The sequence below is a fragment of the Arctopsyche grandis genome, chromosome 7 (genome assembly GCF_051622035.1).
Source record: "Arctopsyche grandis isolate Sample6627 chromosome 7, ASM5162203v2, whole genome shotgun sequence".
NCBI classification, from domain to species: domain Eukaryota; kingdom Metazoa; phylum Arthropoda; class Insecta; order Trichoptera; family Hydropsychidae; genus Arctopsyche; species Arctopsyche grandis.
This window is the reverse complement of record NC_135361.1, coordinates 20,743,860-20,759,802: the sequence shown is the minus strand read 5'-3', so window position 1 is coordinate 20,759,802 and position 15,943 is coordinate 20,743,860. Positions and strand designations below refer to the sequence as shown.

The 15,943-nt window shown below is 32.7% G+C and overlaps 1 protein-coding gene across 1 annotated transcript in view; it reads left to right on the top strand.

The window, feature by feature from the left end:
* LOC143914380 (fibroblast growth factor receptor homolog 1-like) overlaps positions 1-15,943 on the top strand; it is a 105,523-nt gene that overhangs the window by 46,934 nt on the left and 42,646 nt on the right. The window contains exon 2 of the mRNA XM_077434579.1: positions 10,837-10,968. The gene's annotated coding sequence lies outside the window, so the exon portion shown is untranslated. The remainder of the gene's footprint in view (positions 1-10,836; positions 10,969-15,943) is intronic.

The following is a 15,943-nucleotide window of genomic DNA, read 5'->3' as shown; positions in this document are numbered from 1 at the left end:
TTTTATTTATAAATAAAACAATCCTTTTTTTTGTTTTTGTCGAAACGTACGAGTACATACGAGCGGCGAAGTTAAAAATTAGCGAAGTTAACTCATAATATTACGAAAAAAAATGTGTTTCGTAATATTACGAAAAAAAAAGTCAAAAATATACATTTTTAACTTTGAAAATTCTCTAGATAATTAATTATAAGTATTTCAAAGCAATAAAAAACACAATCAAGAGAAAAACCATGTGACTATTGATTACAATACTCATTTTTGGCACAGCAAGACTACATTCATAATTAAAAATTGCAAAAGCCAAAAATCTGTAAAAAAAAAATGCGCACTTTTTAACGCTCATATCTCTTAAACGAGAATAAGCCATCAAAAATCATTGTCATATTCGAATTCAATGGGTTAAACTTTGATTTGTAAACATTGCTTAGTCTCCGCCAAGTAAGCAAAAAGCATGATTTTTTGTTGCTCAGTGTAATTATATCAAAATAAGTAAATAATTGATCTGTTGCTATCTTCGAGTAGTATAATAGTATAAATTTTCCATCCGGCTAAAATTAACGAGTCATAAATCAACATGGTTCAACAAAAGCTTCCCATATGAGCAGTAATAAAACTTTTGATGAAACATTAAATCAGCTCACACAGTACATTCAATCATTGACCGAATCGACGTACGAGTATAACAGTAAACAGTAAAGTTGCACAGGAAGCACTAAATAGACCATACGTCTATGGATCGATTCGCCAAGTTCAATGGTGGCATTGCACTATGCTTACACACATATATACATATATAGAGCAACTAAGTAAACGCATTCAAAGCATTATTCTAAATTGAGTTGGACAAGTCCGTGAATCTGAAAGCTCGAGCGTGGTAAAAAGCCGTAACTCGAAAGACTTTAACGACAGCAGTTAAAAGGGAGGAGACGTTCGGTAAAAGGGAGTGGTTCAAGTTACCGTACAAACACTGCGGACAGTTTGATAAACAAACGGGATTGCCCATCTGGTCTTCGCGGAGGACCACGATCCTGAAAGGAAGACGGGACATAACCAGCCAGCTAACTGAGGAGTCTCCTTTGACAAGGCAGGAAGCGGTCGAGTAGTATAAATTCGATTCCAGAAACTTTTACGACAAATATACTTAACCAGACCAATGTAAATAAGCAATGGACTTGGGAGAGAGAGAGAGTTTAGTTTAAAAATAAGTATGTAGGTATAGGAATATGAAGAGCCATACGTATTGTTTCATTGAACTGAATTCCATATTATAATGCTTGCTCGATGATGACAGGTGACGTTTGGCGTTTGAAGAAAATTAACGTTTGATCTGTTTCGCGTGGAGATTTTCGCTCATTGTGTCTGGATTTATATTGTGAGGGATTTTTCGAGGAAGTGTTGAAAATTAGGGTTCATTTACACGTGTAAATAAAATTGGATTTTGGCACGCGATTATGCTAGTCACGTACTATGGAAGACTTCCGACTCCCACTGACTTCCTGCGCAGGCGTTCGCTTATAAATAGTTATAGATTGATTATGATGAATGTGTAAATATTTTTTCAAATTACGTTTGTTGAAAATTGAACGTGATCATCGTTGGAAAGTTTCTTGAATAATAGATGTGAACTTGAGGTGCGATTCGACTTCAGAATTCAGAATTAAAAAAAAATTACATAAATGTTACTATGTAAAATATTTAAAATGTATGTATATATAGGTACATAGACAGTAACCAGAAACATAGCTCCGTTGTTAGCTTGAAATGCTTTCAACTGAGTGGTCATGAGTTCATTCCCTGGCCCGGTTTTGCTGGCTAGACCTTGAATATATCATATATGGTGCAAGCCCGGCCAAAGTATGTACATTGGTTATCAGCCTCCCCCTATTGTTTTTAAAATAAATTTTATAATAGGTGCATATTGAAGAAAAATATATTAAGAAAAAACATAAAATTAAATTTTCAAAAATTTTAAATTTAAAATAGGCACGTTTAATGTTCAATATACTAGTGTTGTACCCGATGAAATATCGTCGCATGGGTGTTGGCTTATTAGGTTATTAAATAAAAAAAAATTAAAGTAATGTGTTGGTCCTGTGTTTAATCCGCACGCGGTCGAATTTTTTTCAAATATCTTTTAAATATATTTAATTTAATATTTATATTTAATTGTTTAATATGAAAAAAAAAAAACTTAAAACTACGCACCTAGCTATGTATATATAAACAATATAAAACACCAATAGAAACATTAATTAATTAAATACATTTTTAATAAATGGCGGTAAACGCTCAGAGACATAGCGCCATATATTTAGTTTCTAGAGGAAACATTGGTAGTAAACATTATACATATACATACATATATGTAAGGTTTTTTATTTTCTTATTATATTCGTATATACGTTTTGTTGGCAGTGGTTAAGTTGTGACGTACATATGTATGTTGAATCGAAACGATTATTATAGTTCGGCGAGCGTTATCTCAAACAGACAGACAGCCACACAGAATAGCGTGTCTGTCTGTCTGATATGATATGAATATGAATAATAAAAATGAAAAAAATTAATTTGCAAATGGAAAATGTTATTGTGAATATTTGACAGTCGACTTCCTACGTTCCTCGTAAATTATACTATTTTATAGTCAGTAAAGCTACTTTGAGTAGAAAAATTAAAGTTGAATATATACCTAAATATGTATGTATATATAAGTTCAAAGATAGAGTTTCTTAATTTTATCAAAAAAATAAAAAAAATGAGAACACATTGTGATGCCTCTTGGCTATGGCACCCCTAGCCTCCAGATATACATATGTGATTCCAGATCGATCGTTTCCTAACTAAATTTGCCGATTTGTGCGATTTCATTGAAACGATTCCATCAAATTGACTGAAACCTTACCTGTCTCTCGCAAATTCGAATTGATAGCATCTCGAATTTGCTGATATTATAAGTATGCCACCCACTATGTTAAATGTATGTATTTCTCGAAATACATAATTGTTTGTCGATGTTTGTAATTGGCCAAGAAAGTGCATTGGGGCTTACATGTAAGCCCTTCCTGGTATATATAAAAATAAATAAATATTAGTGTGATAAAAATACACTTCGTTAACTTGTATATAATTTATTTATTTATTTATTTATATATATATTTTAGCTATCAAGCTAATTTAAAAATACATCTTAATTATTATACTTAACTCTAAAATTTATAATTAACTTATATGTACTGTCCCTCACAGAGGTGTCTCTTCGCACCTCGCAGGAATGCATCCATGTTTTTAGCAGACCTGACGCACTCAGGGAGGGCATTATACATGAGCACACCCCTGTGAAAATCACCCCCAGCCGTCTTATTCTTTCTTACTCTACTTACAACTAGTTTGTCCTTATTTCTAGTATAAAAACTATGTTTATCTCTATTCCTTATTATATAATCATCAAAATACTTAGGTAATAACTTATGATCTAACTTATAAACAAAAGACAATGTACTAATATTTAGACTAATTCTAATACTCATCCATCCTAATTCATCTAACATACTTCCAATACTCTTAAATCTACTCACATTCAAAATAGCTCTCATAGCTTTATTCTGTATTTTTTCTAAATCTTGGCCACTAAACAAATTAAGCACAGTGGCACAATAAACCACATGTGGCAAGACAATTGAATTAAACACTAAAATTTTACTTTTTTTACTTAAAATATTTCTTAATCTACATAATACACCAACTTTTCTAGCCATTTTTTTTTATTATATAGTCAGCGTGCATTTTAAAATTTAGTCCTGAATCTATGTACATATACACCTAAGTATTTTATAATTTCAACTTTTTCAATTAACTTATCATCAATTCTAATTTCATTCAATATATTTTTATTTTTACCATTCAACCACATCATTTTTGTTTTATTCACATTCAACTTTAATTTATTTTCACACAACCAGTAATTCACATAATTTAATTCTATATTTAAAATCTCAGATATAATGGCAGATTACGAATCTATACTAAGAAGACTAAATTCTACATATACTTCTAGGTTCTAGGATAACGCTTGCTTTGCTGCTTAATATATTTACATTCACATTAAGTTTTATTTATCATGATATGTAATTCTTTTTCAAAAAATGATAATGAATCATCATCAATTATTATTGAAGTTCTTTTTCTATCCACTGCTTGATTGAAGCCTCTTCATCTTGATCATTCTGTACAAGTGTGTTTCACAAATTTTCTTTGGTCTATTCGTCAAAGATCCATTGAGCCATCCTTGCTATTTTCTGCAATCTCTTGGGTACCGTTTGAGTTGCATCTCCTACATTTGTGATTTTCTACTATTTCCACTACTTATTTGTGTGCACCTGATTTGATTAGTTATATTATTCATATATACAAAAATATTTTTCAAATTATTCAAATAGCCCCCCATTTATCAATGCCATTTCAATCCTACGAGGACTTTACTTCGAATTTACTGTACATTACACATCCTCAAGATCCAGGATAAAGTCCCGTGGGCGTAAATCGAGAGTTGTGGGCGATTGAATGTTAACATTGGAACCCGATCGTGACCGTATACACTTTTAATTTTTGTTATTTTATTTTAACTCGCTTCAGAGGTTACTATTCAGTTTCACGGTTTAAACGCATCCGATTTAATTCTCGAACATTTCAATTTTATAAGCGATCAACTTTCGCATTATATATTTACTACCACGCCTTATAAAAACGAAATCAAGCTTTAACGAGCGTGTTAAATTTTAACTATCGGACAAATATATGCGCGTAATTTTCCACAGAATTTGAAACGGGGTTAAAAATATAAGATAAACAAACAATAAATAATCATGTATTCAACGGTGATTTTCGCCAGCCAAGCGTCTGACCAAATCAAATTCGGGTGAATTGTACGGCCCTGGAAATTGAATTTCAGCACCTTTAAATGTTTGTATGTGTATAGGTATAATATTTAAAAAAATTCACTTACACAGTATAATATTATTCTTGGTTTCGTTTGATAATATTGACATGACGGATTTATTGGTAGGCGTGTTGAAGAATCGCTAACTAGCCATTACGTACGCAGGTCGTCAACAGTTTTGAATATAAATTATTAGTCATACATATTTTATCGTGAAAACATATTTAACTATAGTTATAGGCAAGAGTATGCTGCGTATAATTCCAAGATTGAAAAAAAAAATACTATGCATTTTCGAATGAATTCATCAACTGCAATTTATATGTGATGTGCGCGACTCGTTATAATCGCATTGAAGATTGATTTACGAACGCTTGGATTTAAATAAGTAGGTCTTTAGAATATTTGCGGCGAATTAACGACTCTTCTATAAACTTAATACCTGAAAGCATCGGTGGCCAACCGCTGGTTTCGATTCGGAAACGAATTCGAAATCGAAAAACAGAAATAGAATCTAATCGCCCTCTCGCACCGCGTCGATTTTTGAACCGAGAGAGTGTATCAATCATAAATCTCGATCTGGCCGAGATCCAAATCTCTGCACATCACGAATATAGAAAGATTATCTACGGAAATAGGGAAAAGTTCGTTTTAACGAAGCGATAATTTGCTAGTGTGATTTTTGACATTTCGTGTGATTTGCGTCCACATGTCGGTGGTTTCGTATCAGCTCAGGCCCGATTCGACGGTCGTAAATAACGCCGATTGCATTATTATTATTCACTTCCATTGCACCATCCATCCTTGGGTATAATTGTCAAGTCGTAAAACTCAACACCGTGCTGGGTTTCAATTGTGTAGAAACTCCCTTATATGTTGTGGGTGCGTGTTTGATGCATTTTAAATCCCAGCGATATCACTTGGTAGGTACTCCATAGTACAATATGAACCGACTTTGGTCAACCACAAGACGTGCTTACAAACCTTAAATCTATCAATGGTATTATATTTTGTGTGGTATTATTACACCGTAATATTCCATAATTTCATCGTGAGATTCCTTAGACTTAGCCTGTCTAAAAATAAGCCGTTTTAAAAGTTTGTATAAATATAATAATAATAAAAAAACGAAAATGAATTATGGTATTTATCTATTGACCAGTATAAATTTCTAAATATATTTATTTAATTTAAATAAACAAACCAATATATAAATCGTTATATATCTGAAAAAGACGAAAGGTTTATTCGTATTAAAATCAGTAGATAAAAACCATAATTCATTTGTTTTTTTTTATTATTATTATATTTATACAAACCATTTAAAAGATAAATGGGACTATTTTTAGGCATTTCAAGTCTAAAAAAACCCACAGTGAAATTATGGAATGGTGTAAAACTACACAAAATTTGCTACACTAAGTCCAATGCACTCAAAGAAGTAGAGAACGCTGTATGCTTGGCATAACGAGGAAAGACAGGAATCGGAATACGTGGGATAGAAGTATTATATGGGTAGTGGATATAATGGATAGAGTTAAGAGATTTAAATGAAAATGGGTGGGCCACGTGGCTAGAAGAAGAAGGAGGACGAAAGGTGGACAAAATAAGTGCTAGAATGATACCCGATAGAGTGCAAAAGGCTGAAAAGAAGACCGCAAATAAAATGGGTATTACGAAATTAGAAAAATTTGTGGGGTGAGACGGATGAGAGTTGCGCAAAGCGGAGATGAGTGGAAGCATGTTGGAGAGGCTTTTTTGATGTAGACTGTAGATGATGATGATGATATTTGAAAGTGGTATAATAAAGTAGTCTAATTTAAAAAAAAAAGAGTTAAAGCTAAAATTAGGAATCATGGATGCATAAGTTTCATTATAAATGAAAGTGTAAGTTCATTTTCAGTTGCAAAAACACTATTTCAGTTGGACTTAATTCATAAATTGCTCTCACTGCTTTTAATTTGATACGTTCAGAATCTTGGAAAAGCAAAATAAATTAATTGCAGGCTACCAGTATTTTTAAGTATTGTAAAACGCAAAACATTAAATATCTCGAAATGAAGAAAAGTGTACTCACACCACTTTGAAATACATATAACGGCTCATATATGTAATGTACATACATATGTATGTAGATAGCGATATTGTTACTGGCGACAGTACCGAATGCGTCTGGCGACGAAGTAGTCCACTAGAATTCTGGAAATTCATGGTAGGTAACCTTCAGAAAGGGCTCAAAATTCAAAAAAACATATCAAAAGTGAAAAGTGACAAAATTTTAGGCGTATTTCAAGTCCAATTTGCCACTGTTGCTAAGGCAGCTATCTGATGAAGAATAAAATAACGTTTTAAAAGGAAAAAAGAAATCCATATAAAATTTCAAAACAATAAATTATTAATAAATTTTTAATGAGTTATTCATCATCATGATGAATAACTCATTCAAAATTGAATGAGTTGTTTTCCACATGAGATATGACTTTAAAACCAAACTAGGATATGTTTTCTAAAAAATTAATACAATACACATTCCTAGATTGGTTCCAATTCCAGTAACCGATAGGCAGTAAAATATATTGCAAATTCGACGTTTGAATACAAATTGTTCAGACACGAGTCTACATCGATAATGGACAAGATTTACTTTCATCGGAAGGTTGCGAGGAAAAAAAGCCAAGCACAAAATCGCAAGATAATAGAGTAGTCGTGATCGAATTAAGAGGCAATTGCCACTCGGTGGCTGTGTGCTTCGGTTGAAAAAAAAATTGTTTATCTCGATTTGGACGACAATGCGTAAAATGGCGGTCGTTTTGTATGCAAGCGTGTGTATGTTGGGCGAGGTGCGAGACTGTGAATCCTGATGGCCGGCCGTTTGCTTTGACAGTGTTCTACGCGGTTTGCATGTTAAAATTTTAACAGGCGTCCGTCAGTCGGTCCGTGGACTAGTTGAGGAATTTGATTCGAAATTGCGTAAGGACGCTGTTGAAATGTACCAAATCCTCTTCTTCAAAGATGGAACTTCAAAATCGACCTAGATAACAACAGAGTTAGTTTACAGAGGAAACATTTAAAATTAAAAAGAAATATATTTCATATGCTTATTTGGAATGTGAATTAAGTAACTAAAAATCTACTCAAGTTCAACATTTTCTTAAATACTATAATCGAGACCTAGATACATAGTTACGCTACCGTTTCCGGACATATCATCGCATGACCATTTCATCGTGGTGGCTTTATATGAAATGGATTTTGATTTTGAAAAGGCCTTTGATAAGGTTGACCATGGCATTCTAATTCAAAAGCTTTCTAATTTTGGGCTATCTGGTAATTTAGTGTGTTTTTTCAGATTATTTGAAAAACAGAAGGCAGTATGTTTCTTGCGCTAATCATCGATCGGATGAATATCACGCTTCATCTGGTGTACCACAAGGGTCCAACCTTGGTCCATTATTGTTTCTTTTGTTTTTTAATTATATTGGTGTGTCGATTAGTCGCTGGTTTTTAGAGCGATCGGTTGTCATTCCGACTGTGACTGCAGGATGACTTAGAAATACTATCTGAATGGTCTTTAAATAATAATCTACCATTCAGCTTGACTAAATGCCATTTTATTTCCTTCTCAAGGTCTCTTTCCCCTATTGAGTTTGCTTACGGCCTTCGAAACTATCAGTTAACGCGAACTGACTCAACTGTTGATCTTGGTATATTGTTTAGTAGTGATTTCAAATTTTCGAATCATATTTCTGATATGTGCTGTAGGGCTACCAAAATGCTTGGATTTGTTTTGCGCAATTCTCACTACTTCCAAGGTCCAAGTATAATGGTGTTACTTGATCGCTTGTCCGGAGCATATTTGAGTTTGGGTGTGTAATTTGGAGTCCCACTGAAATTAAATTCTCTCTCTTGATAGAAAGAGTTCAAAAAAATTTTATTAGATGTCTTTATATGAAAAAATATAAATATTATCCCTATTTATATCCCACCGCCTTCTTACAAGGTATGTTAGGCTTTGACTCACTATCTTCGAGAAGAATTATTGCCATTTCCAAATATTTCTTTGGAGTATTACAGGGAAGATTGGACAACCCTTCGATTTTATTGGAATTTAAATTTTCGGCGCCTGAATGCGGTAGAGCTTTGCGTCATCATTTACTTTTCCAACCTATTCCTGCGAAAACGTCTGCTTTCAATAACTCGTCTCTTGTAAAGGCTATCCGGTTCCTTAATGTGATTGATGGGCATTTGGACCTGTTCAATTGTCATGTTGATGAGCTGGTTAGTTTCTTGAGACTCAACACGAGACTATTTGAATGAGATGAATGATTGGAATTTTTATTGTTTTTATTTTGTTATTTTCTTTCTTTTGTTTTGTAAAACTAGTGTGACGCTTTGGGGCAACCTGTCAGGTCACACTGGTCATTTTATTGTTACTATTATTATAAATAAATATGTCACTATTTTACAGATCTGTGAATATACTAATATGTGACAGATTTCATGCAAATCTCTTTATCCACAATATAAGAATCTTCAATTTTTATGTTGACTCTTTAACTTTTTGAATTGTATATTGAAACCATTATTCAAATATTTGGAGCAATCATGTTTTGAATCATACATATGTAGTTACTCTTTTTTACAAACCTCCTTTACGTTTCATTAATAAAATTAATTTATAGGTTTCTTTTATCAACAAAACAATAAATTATATATTTTTTTCGAAAATTTGTATTGCTGTAAAGTATAATGAAGAAATAGTTGCATGAAATCTGTCGGCGAGTTGTCCCCGCGATGTAATGGCAAAGAATCATTCGCTACCTATGTATTACCTATTTTCTTGAGGCACTACATAAATCATCGCGATAAATTGTCTAACTGATTGTAATGATTAAGCTTCGTCGACCCTGCGCATCATTTTTCATGTAAATTATTATAAATGTTCATAATATTAATTAAAGACTCTCTAAAGTCGATGATCGAAAACAGATTGTGTTTAGGTTATCTGTGTTTATACATGAAGGGTATAGACATTTTGTTGTAATCACCGAGATTCTTCACAAGTGTGTTAGTATGGTTATTAGTGATTCTGTCATAGAATCTACTGGTTACTTAGTTAGTAATGTCTGTAACTAATGTATGTACATATATGGTTTTCAAGCTACCCTTTAAAACAATGAAAATAAATTGACTTGTTAAACTAACGATTTATAAACAATATGGCATTTTAATTTACATATATAAATAATAATCTAAAACTAAACGTAAATCATTTTCATATATAAAACTTATCGATTGTAAACGTGTGTCTATGCCTCAATATGTTCTTACATAGGAATGTCTCTTCTCGCTTATTATACATAACTTTCATGCTTTCAAACCCGTGTTCTATAGAAATTGAATTCATAAGTACATATAAGAAATTCATCGAAGGACAATGTCTAGAGTTGGTTCGTGCTGTATTTTTGGATACGTGAGATTATTTGAGTCAACTTGAAAGTGCACATCATACCCCGCATACTATCACGCGTTCAAATTTTTATAGCCATTGAAATTGGGCTGACAACTTAATATGGTCCGTTTATATAATAATCGATGGATTGCATCGATAGCTATTATTCAATCGACTAATTATCACTGTTTGTTTGAATATTATCTTACGGGCACGATCTTGATTGAGACACTCTCGAGGAGGGGGAGAATGCAATCGAGTCACGTATGATCAATACCATTAAACTATCGTTCGAATGTCACATGGGCCGTGTGAATATTTAAGTGCACATTCACTTAAACATGGCAATAAATTAGATTAAGTGACATTTATCGGACTGGTGCCGTAGTAGCAGAAACATTTACGTATTCGTAGAATTGAACAGCTTTTGCTTTTGTCTTTTCAGGACCTTTCAACTTGAGAAAAGCATTTATCGTACACAAGTGGTACCCGTTGGACCTCCACAGTGTTGAAACAATGAGCGATCCAATCGATCGATAGCAAGTCGTGCGTGTATTATGAATAATTCGATTCCAAGGTAAGAGTGTCTTGTACTATATTTTTTTTATTTGGTCGGCCCTCCCAAAGCGTCTTATAAATAAATTAAGAGCCATAAAGGCGCTTTATGCGTCGTATAAATTCGAAATGCGTCGAATTTCCATGAAAATTTTCCAACCCCACTCCAAGACCATAAAGTCAAATGATCGCTTACGCATTTTTAGAATCGTCGTTCGCTCTATCTAAAGCGAGTATTTTTTTATATACACACACATGTAAATATATAGTATGAAATATATAAAAAAAAATCGGCGTGTATAGGTGATTTATTCTATACATCAGAATAGTTCAAATCATATTGAAAAAACAATAATTTTTGGTATACAATTACACTGAGGAACAAAAAATCACGTTTTTTACTTACCGGAGCGGAGACTAATCAATCATTACTAAGTTTGACCCACTAAATTCGAATATGACAATTATTTTTGCTAGCTTTTTCTCGTTTATAAGCGTTTAAAAAATGTGCAATGTTTACAAATTTTCGGCTTTTAAAGTATTTAACTCAAAATATAGAATTGCTGTGCCAAAAGTATTGGAATGAATATTCAGGTGTATTTTTCTATTGATTGTGATTTTTTATTGCTTTGAAATACGTATAAATAATTATCTAGCTAAATTTTTTTTAGTCAAAAAGTTAGTTTAAAAGTCAAAAATATATTTATTTTTACACATTTTTTTCTCGAGCTATCACCATGCTACCAGTTCTATATTTTACTACGTTTACAATGGGCGGTTTCAATCTCAATATTTTTTAATTTTATCCGAACGCACTAATTCGAGCGGTAAATGATTTAAAATTACAATATGAAATGTTCAAGGTGGGACCTTAAATGAGCGTGAGCGAGTGTGATGGAGTGATGCGTTCTCCATTCTTCATCTCGCTCTTGCATCATGCATACAAAAGCATTTTTAACTCAATTTAAAATCATTCACCGCTAGAGTTAGTGCTTTTAGATAATAGCTCTCCATGTAATAATTCCATTTCAATTCTACTAGGCCTTTAAAATACGTATAATTATTTAAAGAACGAATTTTAAAAGTTAAGAATTTTATATCTCATTTATATCATAAATGAAAAAAAAGCAACGAAAATCATGCATAATTTGTCATATTCAAATTAAATTTATTAGAGATTGAATAGTCTCCACTGCATAATTTTTCTTATTGCTCGGTGTTTTTAGTAGAAATAATATATCTTTCTTTCATCAATATGTAACGTCTACATATGTCTTTCATACAATACATATGTCTATTCAAAAGAATTGGACTCTTACTTGTACTTTTGCTCATTCTACAACTCAACCCTTGAATTTGTATTAGCCTTAGATCTATCATTTTTCGTTTTCAATCACAATTTAGAACCGCTCTCATATATGTATATAGGTAGAAAAAAGCTTAAATAACTTCCATTTTTCTGGAGAGTTGCCACAAGCGAGAATGAATTTGAAAAGGAACTGGAGAGGTTCTTATAGCGAATCAAAGCATGTACTTGATATAAAACTTTTGACTTATTAGTATTTACACGACGCTAATTTTAATGGAATATCTTAACAATTGGCTTGTTTACCCGAAACATCGCGTTAGACATCTTTTAAAGCCCTTACATAAGAGACAAAACGGAATACAAAGGTGGCTGATGTAATGGTGAGAATAAAGAATTTAAAATGGGAATGGGCGGGTCAAGTAGCTAGTAGACTGGATCATAGGTGGACGAAAGAAGTGCTCGAATGGTACCCGAGAGAGTTTTAAAGGGTACAAGGAAAGCCACAGGGGAGATGGGTGAATGAAATCAGAAAAATGTGCGGGATAAGATGGATTAGAACTGCTCAAAATAGAGACGATTGGAAGTGTTTTGGAGAAGATTTCATCCAGCAGTGGATGGCGAATGGCTGTGAATAATGATGGCATAAATTTCTGTAGTGTTCTTGAATTTTAAATTCAATCATAGATTATATGGAGGATAAGAAATACCTGCTCGTTGAATTTTTTAGTCATGCATACATATGTACATTCTCTGCACTTATTAATCATGTTTTCGTTTTAAGTTCAGTCATCTTTTATGGCGAAAGTTAAATACGCGTCATTGCTGTAATATTACAATTGGTGAGAACCCCTACGTATTATACAATTGTGTATTACAGAATTGGTCGAGTCGTTAGCGCTTGATTCGCAAATATGGGGGAAGGGAGGGGGGGGGGGGAGACTTTAATTTAAAATGTCAGTGGCACTTTATCACAATATGGGATTGCCTTGGAATTCTAAGCAACTCTAAATTGCGAGAGGTAGCAAATTTATTTGAGGACGCGTCGCCAATTTGACTGCAACTCGACGTTTTGATTCGTTATACCAAAATACGCTAACTGTACACGACGTGTCTCGATATCTATATAAGCTCGGAATGGTCACCTACGTGATGGGACTACCTTGCTTGGAATCTTTGTTCTTCTGGGTACCAAGAATCAACGGAATCCTTGTACGGAACGACAAATTCGATGGAACGAATAAAGACTGAGCCTAACATGTATCGACAGTTATTGTAAGCCCTATGTGAGGATTAAGTGAAGTATTTGAAACATGCAAATGATTTGGAATTAAAAAAATAAAATATATATCATTTTATATATATACATATATATATACATAACAGATTTGTATTGAATTTGTCATCACTTCTTGTTTCATATAAATGTCTGACGACCGATTATACTAAATTGAAATTTCTCAAATGGTTTTTTAATGATCTATTTTCAAATCGCAAATGGTATGAGCCGTTATATTTGAAAGTAGCATTAGTTTAATTTTCTTCATTTCGAGAAATATTTAAAAATATTGTTGGCCTGTAATATGTTTATTTTGCTTTTCCAAGATTCTGGGCATATCGAATTAGAATAAGTTATAACAATTTGTGGATTAAGTCAAAGAGAAATAGTGTTTTTGTAACTGAAAAACTTCTATTTTCAAATATTTTTTGGTTTTTAAATGCTTGTTATTATTACTAAATTATGTTCACAATACATCTTATATCTACATTATGTATTACTGATCTACTGATCATTTCCTATTTTACAATTTTAATTTAATTTTGTTAGTAATCATAGTAAAATATTATTCTAATGTTAATGTACAGCATAATAGGAAAAAAGAGCTCAAAAACCTATTTACAATTCTTATAAATGCTCATAATATAATACATCTAATACGTAATATTAATTAAAGACTATCTAAAGTCGATGACCTAAAGCAGATTGTGTTTAGGTAATCGATTTTCAAATATAATGGCTCATACATAAATATGTATGTAATTCCTAATGAATGTTAATATCGTTTAATTTTTCATAAACTACAATTAGCCAGCAGCATGACTCGGTGGTTACGTTCAGGTTAAGTACCAAGAGGTCGCTGGGTTCGATCCCATGTTAATCTTTAATGCTGCTGGTCAGGCTTGGATATTTGTGACTCCAAGTCAATCGTTTCCTATCAGAGTTTGCCAATTTATCTGATTTCATTGTTGAAACGGTTCCTCCATCAAATTGGCAAAAACCATCCTACCCACTATGTCAATTTGATTTATGTACAAAATTAATTAATTTATTAATAGTTCATTTCGAGTTTTTCAGCATCTCGAAATTCAGCTATTTATGTGATAAAAAATGCTGCAATGTTTGTAATTGGCCAGGATGGTGCATTGAGGCTTGCCTGTTAGGCCTTCCTGATATATATATATATATCTATGTAAAATAAAAATTAGCGATTATTTAATTCGAACGTTGCTCGATTTTTGTGTGCCAAAATAATGACGCCGAACGAGGCACATTGTAGTGTTTATATTACGCATTGACGCACCTGTTGTGATGAATTTTTATGTAACTTACATATTTGGACGACAATATTCATTAAATTCCGAGAAGATCTATACCAAAATTATTTATTTGCGAAAGAATATACGGTGTGACACATTTTAATCGATATTTTCGAGAAGCAAAGTGCGTCATTCGTGATGATAATAATTTCAACGTCTGTTTTTCAGAATGCTATTATTAGATCAGGTAGATTTAATATGAATTATTCTTCACTTTGATAATGGTTCTAATACACTTAACTAAAGCTTTGATTGATTATGTTTTAAATGTAACGGCTACATTTTAAAATATTTTGCGTAGAGTTGCACGCTGCGCGGTATTTCCAACGTGTGCCGTACCGAAATACGTTTTGAAAAATTATCTGTTTTCGCAAATAAATTCGTTTTGATTCCGGGAACATTTCTCTTGAAAAATTGCGAGATTTACGACATATACAGTGCGGCTCAACGCCTCTCTGAAAATTTATGTTTATCCTTTGCAGCGCCAATTACTCGGGTTCGCGTCTGAAAATTTGCCGTTTCGATAGGCTTGCGTTAGTCCGCTCGATTTAGTGCACCTCTCGTTTGTGTCATGATTTAGGACTTTTTTCAGCATCGAGCTGCAGACAATGCTATATTTATGGTGCTATGGGAAAGCTTTCGAGTATGTATGTAAGCTGTACAGAACTTAAAACATTCCGGCGTCGGCGTTTGAAATTGATGATTTCCTAATGCCATGTATCAAAAGTATTTGCTTTTTTAGTGGCACGCGTTGTAAATTTCACGAGTTTTTGATGTTGATTTAATAGTTTTGAATGTTTATTTTATACTTACAATGTAATATTCATATTTTTTAAAAGCGCGCATTTATTTTATCAAAAGTTTGTATGCATTGTCGCAAATTGCACCTGCTTCCGTTTTATAAAACATATCGCTCTCGCATAGTAATATAAAAACAGTTTCTTTATACATATGTATACGACGATGTTTCTGAATCTATAGATACATATGTGCTCCTATAATGTGTATAATAATAATAAAAATCAGACTAATCCTAGTTTTTGTGGAGAGCAGTCGATAAAGGTCTCAAAAGTGAAAATGTTTTCATAAGCGT